The sequence below is a fragment of the Octodon degus genome, unplaced genomic scaffold (assembly GCF_000260255.1).
Source record: "Octodon degus isolate 3935 unplaced genomic scaffold, OctDeg1.0 scaffold00072, whole genome shotgun sequence".
Lineage (NCBI taxonomy): Eukaryota > Metazoa > Chordata > Mammalia > Rodentia > Octodontidae > Octodon > Octodon degus.
The window spans coordinates 698,591-712,756 of NW_004524648.1; the positions used below are offsets into that span (position 1 = coordinate 698,591).

Genomic DNA, 14,166 nt, shown 5'->3' on the forward strand with positions numbered 1-14,166 from the left:
TCTGTGTATTCAAAGTGGTTAGGATAGATATATAGTTGCATTCTCTTAATGAATAGAATGATTTTTTCTAATGGTGTTTGTAAGTAGGATCACAAATCTACATCTTGTACAGCTATTAACCACTAAGAAGAATATATGCACTGTATTATTTGTTGAAACTGTACTTTCGATTTGATTTGAAACTGTCTCATTGCTGTATGTTTATCAATAAAACTTTGAAAAGAAAGAAAAAAAACAAAATAGGATAGATATACAGCTACTTTCTCTTAATTCAATGAATAGAAAGATTTATACTAGTAGTAGTGTTTGTGGACAGGAAATCATGGCTGCATCTTGTACTACGAATATCCACTGAGAAAACAACAATATGTAATGTATTAATTATTGAGGCTATTCTACTAATTGGTTTTGAAACTGTCTCATTGCTATTTGGGTCTCAATAAAATTATTTTAAAAATGAAAAAAAAAAAAAAAAAGAAAGAAAACAACATGTGATATTAAAGCAATAGAGTCCCTTCCCAAAAGAAACGTACAAAGCAAAAGCAGTTGAAGATGTCCGTTAAACATATCTATTCATTGATTTCTATCCTTCTAAGCTGTGCTATGAGGTTGCAAATTAAAATTAAAATGCAGTCCACTGAAAGAACACACAATGAAGTTTAGGAGTTAAGAATGCAGGGATGGAAAAGGAGATAATAAAGAGAACATAACATAAGCTGAGGATTGACCAAGTTAGCATTATAAATCAAAAGGCTAAAAAAGAAGTAGAAATGACTAGTAATTTGAGGCAGCTTTGGAAGAAGAAAACATAGTATGTTAAATACAACATGACAAAATACCTAAATGCAGAATTTTAAGCAGCTGGAAAAATACAGAATTGCTAAAAAGATAAAGCTAGAAATGGCAAACTAAGAAACATAAAGGGCAGTCATCAGAAAGTAAATAACTGTAATTTCAACTCCGAATTCAAGAAAGTCAGCAGCGAAGATACAAAAACAAAAAACTGGAGTTCTAGGGTAGGTCAAAATCATACTTGTTTCTGAATAAAGGTCAATCTTCCACATAAAGAGAAGGAACACAGTCATATCTATCACAGATATGAATGAAATCCATACCTCCTTAGATTTAATCTATGCTGAAAACCAGCATGAGTCCTGATCCATGCATGGGAACAGTCTTCTCTTGAAGTACAGTAGTTAATTTCCAGCAGCACAAAAATAGGGTTGCATTCTTATACCCTCTTTAAGTCTCTTTTATAATGGCTTTACTATTTCTGGAAACTGAAGAACTTGCTCTGCCCACCTTCAAACTATAAAGAAGGAGAAAGACAAGAATTTAGCAGATACAAAATTGTTTTTTTCTACGAGTTTCAGCCTATAGGCACTTACACAAATTCTATTTTGGGTAAAACTAGGTTGTCACATGAGAATTTAAATCCTACACATGAATGGTCTGTGAAAGATGTATGACACATCCAAATGTTAAAGAAGCTTAATAGTACATAGCAAAAGTGAGTACAGTCCCTATTTACCTTAGAATGTTAAACAAGAAATAATATACATTATAATCTTTATGAGGAACCCAATGAAAAGTGTGGTATCATTTTTTTCTCCTGTTGATAACCAGAAAGCTCAGAGTTAAATCTGTGCTTTCTCTGTAACAAATTATAAAATACCTCTGGAGTCTAGATCCTGACTCCACTTATTCTCCCCTTTATTGCTGTATCCCCCCCTTTTTTTCCTTTTTGGAGGATTACATTGTATATTATTCCTTGTTTAATTCTAAGATAAACAGGGACTGTACTCACTTTTTTCATTTTTTTCTTATTCACTTTTTGATATGTACTGAGATTAAGCTTCTTAGCAAGTACCTAACATATGGATGTGCGACACATCTTTCACAGACCATTCATGTGTAGGATTTAAATTTTCATAGCCAGGGCCTATCTATGTAGTACAGGCTGGCCTTAAACTCACAGCTATCTTCCTGTCTCAACTTCCCAAGTGCTGGGATTTCAGGCTTGTACCACTAAACCTGCCCTTCCCCCCCCCTTTTAATCTGTAATATTTTGTAGTTCTACATATTCTTGTAAGATTCCTTAAGTGAGGGGTTACAAATGAAATACAAGGTCTAACAAGCTGCGTAAAAATGTGAATCAGGTTAAGAAAAAAAAAAGTGGTAGAATTCTAGTTCTCTAATATTTCATTTTTTAAAATCACTGGAGTTAGGGATATACTTCAGCAGTACAGCCTATGCTTATCATTGGGTTTGATATCTAGTACTCAAATCAACCAATTCCCCTTTACTAAGCAGTTAGACAAAAACATTTTTTATCTAAATCTTAAACCATTTATTTGCAACCTCTGAAAAAGCTACTTGATGAATATAGTTTTGATAAACTGGGTGGTTCAGATTTTAAATTTTCAATTCCTCTGCTTAAAATATTTCTGGAACAAGGGTGTATGTAACATAAAATATGCAAATGTCTTGCTTTCGCACAGAATTTAATGAGTTATAAGCTGTTTTCACATTTTTTAAACCTTCAATTGTGCAACTGGACAGCCAGTCCTTATAGTTTCCTACATAAAAATGTAGTAATCACTAAAGTCTATAGAGAACAATGCAAGTGATATAAACAAGTAAAAGAGGCAAGACCGATTTTTTTTTCCCATCAGACTTTTTTTTTTTTTTTTGAGATAGTATCTCGCTATGCAGTTCAGCTTGGCCTTGTGCTCACTGTTAAAGCCCCCAGGTTGGTCTTGAACTAGCAGCAATCCTATCTCAACCTCCTGAGTGCTGGTTGGCATTACAAGTGTAAGCCACCTCACCTGGTTCCAGGCCATTCAGGGCCTGCACAGCATGTGAGGCTGGGGATTGAACTCGGGACCTTGCACTTACCAGGTAAGTGTTTATGCCTCTGAGTTATCTCTCTGGCCCTTGGACTAATTTTGTTTATATAGTAGTTAAAATATTCTTCACTCACAAAGAAAGAGATTCTTTTCTACTTTTCTTCACTATCACAGCAGTCTATACTTTTCCCATTTTTGATAGACGCATTCATAGAGAATTGTTGATACTAAAAAAAAAGAAAAAAAAAAACTAGTAATATAAACCAGGAATGGTAACACACACTGATAATCCCAGCACTTGGAAGCTGAGGCAAGAAGATTATAAATTCAAGGCCAAGCCTGGACTACAAAGTAGCTCAATTTCAAAAAAAAAGCAACATTAAAAAGCATGGGGGGGGAGCCAGTGAGATAGCTCAGAGGACAAAGGCGACTGCTTAGGCAAGCTCAAGGTCCTTGGTTCAATCCCAGACATCACATGCTGCACCAGCCCCAACCCTAGGGTGGGTTGAGGCGACAAAGTCTGGGCATAGTGGGACACACCTGTAATCCCAGCACTGGCGAGGCTGAAAACAGGAGGATCACTCTGAGTCCACAATGCGTAGGGAGACCCTGTAACAACCAACTACACTAAAATATGATAATAGAGACTACGCAAAATAATTTCTAAAAAATTCGCTTTTCTGTTATTTGACAAAGCCAAGAGACATACATTTACAAACTGAATCTGGCCTACAGGCTGCCAAAATATAATCCTTAACTATATAATGAAAAATAAGTACAGGTTAGAATGGTTAAAAAACTTTAAGAAAACAAAAAAAGATGAGCATGGTGTTGTATACTTGAACACGCAAGAAGCTGAGGCAGGAGAATCACCCTGAATAAAAGAATTTATGGCCAGGCATTGTGGTGCATGCCTGTAATCCCAGCATTCAGGAGACTGAGGCAGGAGGATCCTTGTGAGTGTAAGACCAGCCTGGGCTACAAAGTGAGCTCAAGGCCTGACTGAACTGCATAGTGAGACCTTGTCTCAAAAAGATACTAAAAAAATAAAAAAAAATAAAAAAATAAAAAAATTGGGAGGGGAAGAAGTTATAGTATAACACTGATGCAAACATTATCCATGCTGTTCACTTAAAGCAAATCCTAACAATTACAACTATTTTATTTCATTAACATGAAGATAAATTCTGCACTGCAAAAACAAATCATCTCAAATAAGTTCCCATGTTCAGGGCAATTACCCCCTGTAACACTTAAAAGTTATGAACAACCTAAATTCTATTTCTGCAGTCTAGATATAAAAACTATGGTATAATCATTTAATGAATTAACAGATCACAATAAACTATACGTACATAAGTGAGGATAACGCAACGGATAATAAATGATATCTGAGGACAAAAAAAAAACTATACATACATAATGAAATAACTAAAAAACATCTTGTTAGGCCAAAGAAAAGCAGCATAATACAAGTATGGTAACATTCACAAAATTCTAACAATCTATAAACATCATACATTGTTCATGGATACATGCATGTTCAGTTTAAGTGTAAAAACATGGAACAAAGGGACATAAACTTTAAGAGGAAATTTTTTTTAAAAATTTCTTTCTGTGTGTGTGTGTGTGTGTGTGTGTGTGTGTGTGGCCAGCTCAGCCCACCAGGGGGCAGGGCTAGCTGGCATGTGGTGCTGGGGGATTGAACCACGGTCCCTGTGCTTTGCTAAGCTTGTTCTAAGTAGGTGCTTTAGACCACTGAGCTATCTCACCAGCCCCAAGAGGAAATTTGATACTGGAAAAAAGGAAGAGAATGGGCTTGAAAAGAATAACAAAATATTCAATTATAACTGTAATAATGCCATATTTAAAAAAGAAAACTCTGAACCAACTGTGACAAAATGTTAACATCTCTAAATTTCAGTAGTTGTTAAATGGATTATTTTGTCATATCCATATAACATATATACCAATAGGTAAAATAAAATTTAAAAGAAAAAAATTGCTTGGCATGGTTGTGGTAATCTCAGGACTCTGGGAAGCCGAGACAAAAAGATCACAAGTTTCAGCCCCACCTGAGTAACTTGGCCAACTTAGCAAGACCCTGTCTCAAAAAAATGAAATGAAATGAAAAAAGGGTTGGAGATGTAGCTCGGTGCAAAGGCCCTAGGTTCAATCCTCAATATTGTTAAGGAGGAAGTGAAGAGGAAGAAGCTGTGATGTAGCTCAGCATTCCCTAGGTTCAATGGGGGATGGTAGAGAGGGAGGGAAGGAGGGCAGGTAGGCAGGTAAGCAAAGCATCTTTCTTACTGAGGGCCCCATGATAGATCCTCTAACAGGTAACAAGTTATGAAAATGATGTGAAAACACTGCACAAATTAAGTCTTTTTTGAAGGCCTGTTATGTAGAATTTTGGAGCTGTACAGCCAAGGATCAAATACCATAGTGCGGACTGGGGATATAGCCCAGTGGCAGAGCACTTGCTTTACATGTAAGGTTTGATCGCAGTACCACAAAAACAAAAACATGGCCATGTACCAACTGTGTGGCTTTGGGCAAAATTTCAAACTTAAAGCCCATTTACCCATTTATAAAATGGGATAAAAGCTGCCTCAACTAGGGCTAGTGGGGGTCAGGGAGATGGCTCAGTGGAATAAGCACTTCCCTGGCAAGCACAAGGGCCTGAGTTCGATCCCTGGTTCTGCCAAAAAAAAAAAAAAAAAACTAGGGCTAGTGACAAGGGCTGAAACTTGTGATCTTCTTGTCTCAGCTTGGACTAAGTACCTGCTTAGGCAAGCACAGGGATGGGGTTCAATCCCTGGCACCACATGCTGCACCCGCCCCACCTCTGGGTGTGCGATGGCTCAGTAGAATAAGTGCTTGACTGGCAAGCGCAAGATCCTGAGTTCAATCCCTGGTACCACACACACACACACACACACACACACACACACAAAAGGCAGCAGCAGCAGCAGCTGCCTCAACTAATTGTAGTGAGACCTAATAAAATAATGGGGTGGGGTTTTTTTTGGGGGGTGTACTAGGAATTGAACTCAGGACCTTGTGCTTACAAGGCAGGCACTGTGCCACTGAGCTATATCTGCCAGTCCTTAATGAAATAATGTCAAGGGGTTGTCTGGAGATGCAGGTTGGTGGTACTGTACTTGCCTTACTTTGTGAGGCTCTGAGTTGGATTCCTAAGACTGAGAAATAAACCTACAGGTTTCCTGCCCTCAGGAATAGTCAAGTAGCACAAAAACAATTAATTCTACTTTTACAAACATAACCAAAATAAGATATTGTTTTCCTAGCATCCACACATAGAACACAAATCAGTTTTGCCATCACAAAAAAAGTAAAAAGTAAACTTGCTATTATTTATTATCAACATAATCAGAGCCACAATTACTAAGTACTCCACACTAGGTGCTGTAGTACTAGGCTTTTAAAATGCATTAACCCATTTGCTACATCAGATTTTATATGAGTTATGTAACAAGAGAAAAAGTAGTTACTATAACATGAATTCAGAGGAAAATTTCTTCTAGACAAAAAAACTACAAATGCTATCTGGAAGAGAATCTAGTGTATAGATTTTAAAGATAGACAAGGAAGAGATACAGAGTAAAAGCAGCATATAAACAGAAAGTACAGTACCTTCCTAAGAATGAATTAAAGGAGACATGATAGGCAGGAAAAAACTGAAAAAGATGTCCTTTGAGTGCCCCTTTAAAAGGATTAAACTAGCATCTCTTAACTACCACATTTTGCTATTGTGCCTTTTGCATTTTCATTTACAGAGCTCATTAAAGATAATAAAAACCATGCTCACTTTGACAGCACATATACTAAAACTGGAATGATACAGAGAAGATTAGCATGTGCCCTGAGCAAGGATGACATAAACTTGTGAAGCTTAAAAAGATAATAACAAAAAGCTTGTGACTAATTTTTGGCAAGAAAGTGACTTGAAAATGGTTCAGAAAATTTCACCTGGCTGCTTTATGTAATATCTTGTGCAGCTCTTCCTCTTATTCTCTACTACAAATAATGGCAGCCAGTTTCTCAATTTCATTTATTTGAGCTATAAATCTGAATTGTCTAAATTTCCCTCTCACCTTCATAGTACTCGTTCACAATTTTACTTCCTAAACTTTTCTCCAGCCAACAATCTACACTGCCACTGTCTTATTTAAGCATTAATCATTCTTTCCTGAGAAAGTCTAAGTGACCTCCAAACCCCCAAATCTGTATTTCTCACTGCTACCCACATAATCTAAAATACAAAACTGGTCATAATGCCTGCTTTTGCTTGAACTTGTTCAATGACTTCCAAATTGGCTACTGCAACTTACATAAAATATAATGTACAAATTTTACCAACATGCCTTTCCTCATATGTTAAAATCCTCTCTGCCAAACTACATACTTATCAGCATATATGTGAGTCTCTCATGCTTTTGAGTCATGAGTACATTGATATTATTACTACAGATGACCATTTCCTATGTCTGCTCCAATTATATGATCTTTTTTATTTCTTTCCTTTTTTGGGGGGATACAGCATTGAGGTTGTTGGATACAGCATTAAGGCTTGAACCTAGGAAGCACTGAGCTATGTTCTCAGTCCTTTTTACATTTTCTTTTACTTTAAAATAGGGTCTAAATTGCCCGCTAAACTTGATTGAATCCTCCGGCCTCAGTATTCCGAGCTGCTATGGTTACATATGAGTGCCACTGCACCAAGTTCAAATTAGTCATTCTTCAAGATTCAGTTTAAGTATCTGCACTCTAATGTCTTTAATGTGGAGATCTGATAAGCCCTGCAATAGCCTGTGTGACAAGTATCATATACAACACATATCACAACTCAGAACACAGACTTAAAACACTATTTACATATACTGTATTTTCTATCAATTTCATCATTTTAACAATCTAGAGAAAATTGACAAAAACTCATATTGCCAGTTTCAATTAAGTTTTTCCCCCCTTTTATAAAACTGAATGGCAATACATTTTAAAAGCTGAAGGTGAGCATGGTAACACACACCAGTAAGCTTAGCACTCAGGAGGCTGACAGCGGCAGGGGAATTGCCCTGAGTTCGAGGCCTGACTGAACTACATAAGAAATTCAAGCTCAGTCTGAGCTATAGTAAAACCATTTCTCAAAAATAGAAACAGGGGGCCGGGGAGATGGCTCAGTGGAATAAGCGATTCCCTGGCAAGCGCAACGGCCTGAGTTCAATCCCAGGTTCCGCAAAAAAAAAAGAAAAGAAAAGAAACAAACAAATAAAACAAAAGCCATCCCTATAACCCCAGCACTCAGAAAGCTGAGGCAAAAGAATCATTATGAATTCAAGGGGCTTCTTAGTGAGTTAAAGGCCTTCTAAACTACACACACAGTGAGACCTTGTCTTAAAAACAAGGCAACAAGAAAAATTATTTTTTAAATTTTAAAACTGACAAATCTAGAAATAGAGATCTAAGATTTATCTGAAGAGTATACTAAGTGATGAAAATGTCAAAATTTAACTTAAAAACTGGATACAGGGGGCTGGTGAGATGGCTCTGTGGTCTAAAGCACCTACTTAGAACAAGCTTAGCAAAGCACATGGACCAAGGTTCAATCCCCCAGCACCACATGCCAGCCAGCCCCGCCCCCAGGCGGGCTGAGCTGGCCACACACACACACAAATAAATAAAACAAATAAATTAAAAAAAAAAAAAAAAAAAAAAACTGGCTACAGGCCAGGGAGAAAGCTTAGTGGTCTAAGCACCTGCCTGGCAAGCGCAAGGTCCTGCCTGGGATTCAATCCCCAGTTCCACATGCCATGCCAGCCCACGCCCAGCCAGCAACCAAGATTATAATCCCAGCGCTGAAGAGGCTGAGACATGACAATCACTCAAGTCTAAGCTGTGCAGTGAGATCACGTGCCAAATAAATACATAATTTTTTAAAAGATATAACATAGTAACAAACTTTGTCTTTAATGATTTACCCCATCAAAAATTTTCAGTATTACCAATGTAACAACTGTAATCTGACATCTCAAAATAAAGATACAACACACAATAAACTACTATTAAAGTTTTCTGGCTCTTTGGACTTGAACTAAATTGTGTTTTCTATAAAATAGTATATTCTTAAACATAAATTATCTCCAACCATCAAGAAAATTGCAAAAAAATTATAAATACAGATTAAAATTACCTCATACCTTAGTTCACATTTTATGGAAATATAATACACCTCCAAGGCATCAAACATATCACTAGCATAGATTACATATGAGATCCAAAGCTCATTAAAGAAGCTGGGATTACATGGCACATCCCTGTAAGCCCAGCATAGGAGGCTGAGGCAGGAGTACTCCAGCCTGTACTACAAGGCAAGACCCTGTCTCACCAAAAAAAAAAAAAAACCTAAAGGGGCCAGGTATGTAGCTCAGTGTGAAGGCCCTAGTCTTACTGGCAGTAGTGAGACCACCTTCACTAGCTTTTTTTTTAACAAACAAATATAGCACTTACTATATATTGGGCACTATTTTAAGTGTTTCAAAGATTCATTTTACTCTTTACAACAATCTAACCCAATATAATGCAGACATGTAAACAGCAGAGCTGGAAGCTAAAGCCACATACTTAAGATACAAAGTCCGGGCTGTTAGGCACACTATCCAGCCTAATCTCCTAACGTCACTCACCAAGTTTCACTTCTAATCAAGCCTCACCTTGTTTGCCCACATGGCAGCCCTTTGTAATGCATGCCTTCCCTGTTTCATAACCTTTATGATTCTACCCCAGCTATCACCTCTATCTGAAGCACCTTTGAGTACTGTATTGCAGATTCCTATAAACAAAGTACTGCACTGAATACATTTTGATGAAAAAAGAAGTTTTAGGGCTAGCCTGATAGCTCAGCGGACTAAAGTGCCTGCTTAGGCAGAACACAGTGGCGATACCAGCATGCCAACACGCTGAGCCGGCGATTGAGACTGGGCATGGTGGCAGGCACATGCCTGTAATCCAAGCATTTGGGAGGGTGTAAACAGGAGAATCACTTCCAGTCCGATCTGTGTAATGAGACCCTGCAGACTCTGTTCTAAACACAGAAAAAAAAAATTTTTTGAATGCCTCATTGAGATGATAAGCTATTATAAAAATCCTTTCTTTTTTTATTTAGGACAGCATATACAGCGTGTACAGGGTCTCACTGCGTAGATCAGACTCCTAGTGATTCTCCTGTTTACAGCCTTCCAAGTGCTGAGATTACAGGCAGGCACCACCACGCCCAGTCTCAATCACTCCCAGGGGCAGGGCTAGTACAGCAGGCCACAGGTCTGCCTAAGCAGGTGCTTTAATCTGCTGAACTATTTATTTGGCTGGCCCTAAAAATCCTATCAATTACAATAGCTAGACATATCAAACACCAATATACCTAATGTTTAGATATCCCATTACAACACACACACAAACCATAGCCCAAACAACTTTCTCCAACTTTGATCCTATTTCTTATCTCATCATAATGTTCATCTCCTTGATAGTACCCCATCCTCTCAAATCAATTTCATATTTTTCTTTCTTTCCCCTTTACTGCTCATATCCAACTAACTTTACACATTCTAAATTAATTTTCCTCAAATTCATTCTTTCAATCTGTATTTCCACTGAAAAAGTAGAAACCCAAATGAAATTCTCTAAATGCTACAGTGAAGGGCAAAACAGAAGAACAAATATACAAAAATTGTGATTCTCAAGAATTGTCTTGCTGTCAAACTACAACTTCTCCTTAAGGTAAAATAAATACCTCTTTCAGGACATGGATCTACTATTTGTTTTTACAGTAAGAGTTATAAGTAACAATATTTTGTTTTCTGACAGTATTTAAAACTTATTTTGAGAAAAAGGTAAAAAAGAATAAATTCACATACTAACACAGAACTAATAAACAAGATACCCTATTTGCTTAGCTCCTCAGATCATAGCAGTTTCCCTCTAGACAAGTCCCAAAATGGGAAGCTCTTCTCCAAAATTGCAGTTCAACATCAGTCTAGATGGCAAATCTGTCTGTCTGTCTGTCTCTCTCTCTCTCTACATATATATATATAGATAGATAGATAGATATGCATACACATGTATTATTTTTTTGAGACAGGATCTTACTGTGCAGTTTAGGCTGGCCACAAATTTGCAGTGATCCTTCCTCAACCTCCAAAGTACTGAGGAAAGGCATACTCTCACTAATTTCTACAGCAATACAAACGTACTTCAATGTAGCTTCCAGTCAGATACAGTGGTACCTAACTGTAGTCCCAGCTACTCAACTGGACCACAATATCAAGACACTGTGATTTAAAAAAAAAAAAAAAAAAACCCACTCATCTTTATTCTATATGTTCAAACATTTTTTAAAAAGAAATTAAATCAGGTGTCATGGCTTACACCTATAATCTCAGCACTCAGGAGGCTGAGGCTGGAAGATTGCTGAGTTAAGAGGCCAGCCTGGGCTGCCCTATGAGTTCAAAGCCAGTGTGAAATACAAAAGGAGAACCTATCTCAAAAACAAAAAAAAACGGGGGAGCGGGGGACAGCTGAGGATGGAGTTCAGTGGCACAAGTTCCTGGCAAAGTGCAAGGTGCTGAGTTTAATTTCCAGTACCAAAATAAATTAAATTTTTAAAAAATGTCAATGCTATCAAATACCAAAGCATGAATTTATCACACACACAAAAAAGTGATTCTTCACTTGGACCTCCAGGTGCCCAATAGGTAACTAAAGCAGTACAAGCTTTACCTTCATTTTGTAAAACTGGGTCAAATTCCTTCCTCAGCTCTGCATATAGACATGTTAGGAGGTGTCCAGATAAAAGCTGGCACAATAATATTCATTAGCCCTAAATTTACCTACCCAATCTCATTCACTTTCCAAAACATCAAGATAAAAGATTTACAGGAACATTCAGCTACAACCAGATGCCTTCATTGCCTGAAACCTCAGGTCACCCTGGATTTTAGCAGTACCTCACATGACTGAGACTGCTCCAAACAAAGACAACCATCTTAGGGAACCAAACTGCACCCAAATCAAGTCATATGGATTCCTCTGGAGGTAGGAAAGTAGGACTAAGATAATGATCTAAGATGACAATTACCCAGACCCTAGTCCAACACATCCCCTAAAACTGGCCTATTTTATTAGTGGATCAGTTCAACGCAGCCACCTCTTCAGATCTGTGCCCCCTTCAGTTTCTCAAACTGAAGCCTTTTTCCCATCACATCTTATTTTTCTTTGGTAGAAGGCCAGCCTGATCGTCTACCAAACATCATCTATGACAGCTGTGGTTTGCTTTATTTTCTTTTAGTTCTTAATTAAAGCTTTTTTCCTGTAAACTTTGAATATCTCAGTTTTGGCTTCCATTATCACTGAAGCAAAAACCTGTACTATCTGCTGACAGCCTCCAATATGCTGTAATAAGTGCACTTTCACCTCTGTAGCATTTTTCCTAAAACCTGGACTCAGTGTAATCATATTATAAAAACAAAAACAAAAAACAGGCTGTAAGTCATTCTATAAAGCATTTGACCAGTCCTACTTGATACTATTAGCAATACAAAAAACAAGACTGATAACCTATCACAGACCAGAAAACTAGGACAGTATAACAACCACATGAAACATGGTACCTTACATTGGACCTAGAACAGAAGAAAACAAGATATAAAGGGAAGAATGAGTGAAATCCAAATAGTTTGACGTTTAGATAACAGTAATATACCAAAATTAGTTAATTTTGACAAATGTACCACAGACATTTAAGATGTTTAAAATACCGAAAATTAGGTATTAATAACTTTCCCCACAGCTCTTCTGCTTAGTCTGCCATCAAGTACATGCTCTCACCTTCTACCCTAATTGTGTCTTCTCACAAGACTCAGCATCAAATGATTCCAGGCCAAGAAGTAAAAGCAGGATCATCCCATTCCTTAGTGGAATTGGATGAATGGTAATAAAATCAGGTATAACTCCAAGAGGAGACACTGGAGAAAGACCACGCTAGAATTGTAAGAAGTTGCACATGAGCTGTATCACATTTACTCTCTGGAAGGGCAAAAGACGATACCCTCTTTAATTATGGTCAAGACAATACTGAATCAAGTTTTATAAATAACCATTGCCTGGACAGTGTAATATATTTAATCAGGAATCTTAATTCTCTTCTGTGATTAATACTATTAAATCAACAATAAAATTTTTGAAATCTATTTATCTATTTATTTATTTAGTGGAACCAGGGACTGAACTCAAGCCCTTAAGCCCTTATTCTACTGAGCTATATCCCCGGCCCAAAATCTTTTTTTTTTTTTTTTAAAGAACTTTCCCCACAATCCTTGCCTCAGCATATTTATTCCAAAATACAAAGGTTTTGTTTCTGAGGTAAGTGTTCTAACAACTACAGGCCCAGCCCCCCTCTAAAAAAAAAATTCTGAGACAGCACTTCTAAATCACCCGTCTGGCTTTTACACTTGGGATCTTTTTGCTTCAGCCTCCCAAGCAGCTGAGTACCTGGGATTACAAGTGTGTGCCGCCACTCCCAGCCTAAGTTTATTTTTTCAAAAGAAAAAGGAGTGCTTGCTTTGGCAGCACACATACTAAAAGAAAGGGAAGGCTGGGCATGTAGCTCAGTAACAGAGTGCTTGCTAACATATATGCAAGGCCATGATTTGATAGCCACCAGTACATAAATAAGTAAGAGAGAAAGCAAAAAGATTTTTATATTAATGATAAAAATTTCAAACAGAAGCCAGGCATGGTGGTTCATGCCTTAATCTCAGCACCAGGGAGGCGGAGGCAGGAACATCACAATTTTGACCCAGCCCAGGCAACTTTATGAGACTTTGTCTCAAGATTAAAAAAAAAAGCTAGGAGTATATGCTCAAGGTTCAACCTGAAGTGGTTAACAGCAGGAGTCGGGGGTTCAATCCCCGGGCCTGCCCTGCTGGCTCTGCCCCCGGGCACACTGAGATGGCAATGGAGACTGGACATGGTAGCACACACCTGTAATCTCAGCACTTAGGAGGCTGTAAACAGGAGAATCACTACAAGTCCTATCTAGTAGTGAGACCCTGAACACCCTGTAGATCCTTCCCTAAAAAATACAGGAAAAAAAATTTTAAAAATGAAGTAGCTAACAAACACAACAACAAAATCCCTTCTGTAGTAGCCAGCCACAGTGAGCTGCCTAAAGTTCCATCTACTCAGGAGGCTGAAGCATAGGATCATTTAAGCACCTGAATTCAGGAATAAGACCTTG

General features: G+C 37.7%; 1 protein-coding gene and 1 non-coding gene across 7 annotated transcripts in view; one reads left to right on the forward strand and one right to left on the reverse strand.

Annotated features, from left to right (window-relative positions):
- Positions 1–14,166, reverse strand: part of Pafah1b1 (platelet activating factor acetylhydrolase 1b regulatory subunit 1) — an 83,718-nt gene that overhangs the window by 63,302 nt on the left and 6,250 nt on the right. For 3 of the 6 annotated variants that reach the window (XM_023719889.1, XM_023719888.1, XM_023719890.1), the window contains one exon: positions 1,116–1,309. The exons of 2 other annotated variants lie outside the window; for them this stretch is intronic. The gene's annotated coding sequence lies outside the window, so the exon portion shown is untranslated. Of the gene's footprint in view, positions 1–1,115; positions 1,310–3,389; positions 3,406–14,166 lie in introns of those variants that run through there. One more of the 6 variants, XM_023719891.1, reaches the window with a different exon arrangement.
- Positions 6,674–6,778, forward strand: LOC111817859. Its single transcript, XR_002821962.1, has one exon. It is a non-coding gene; the product is annotated as a U6 spliceosomal RNA (small nuclear RNA).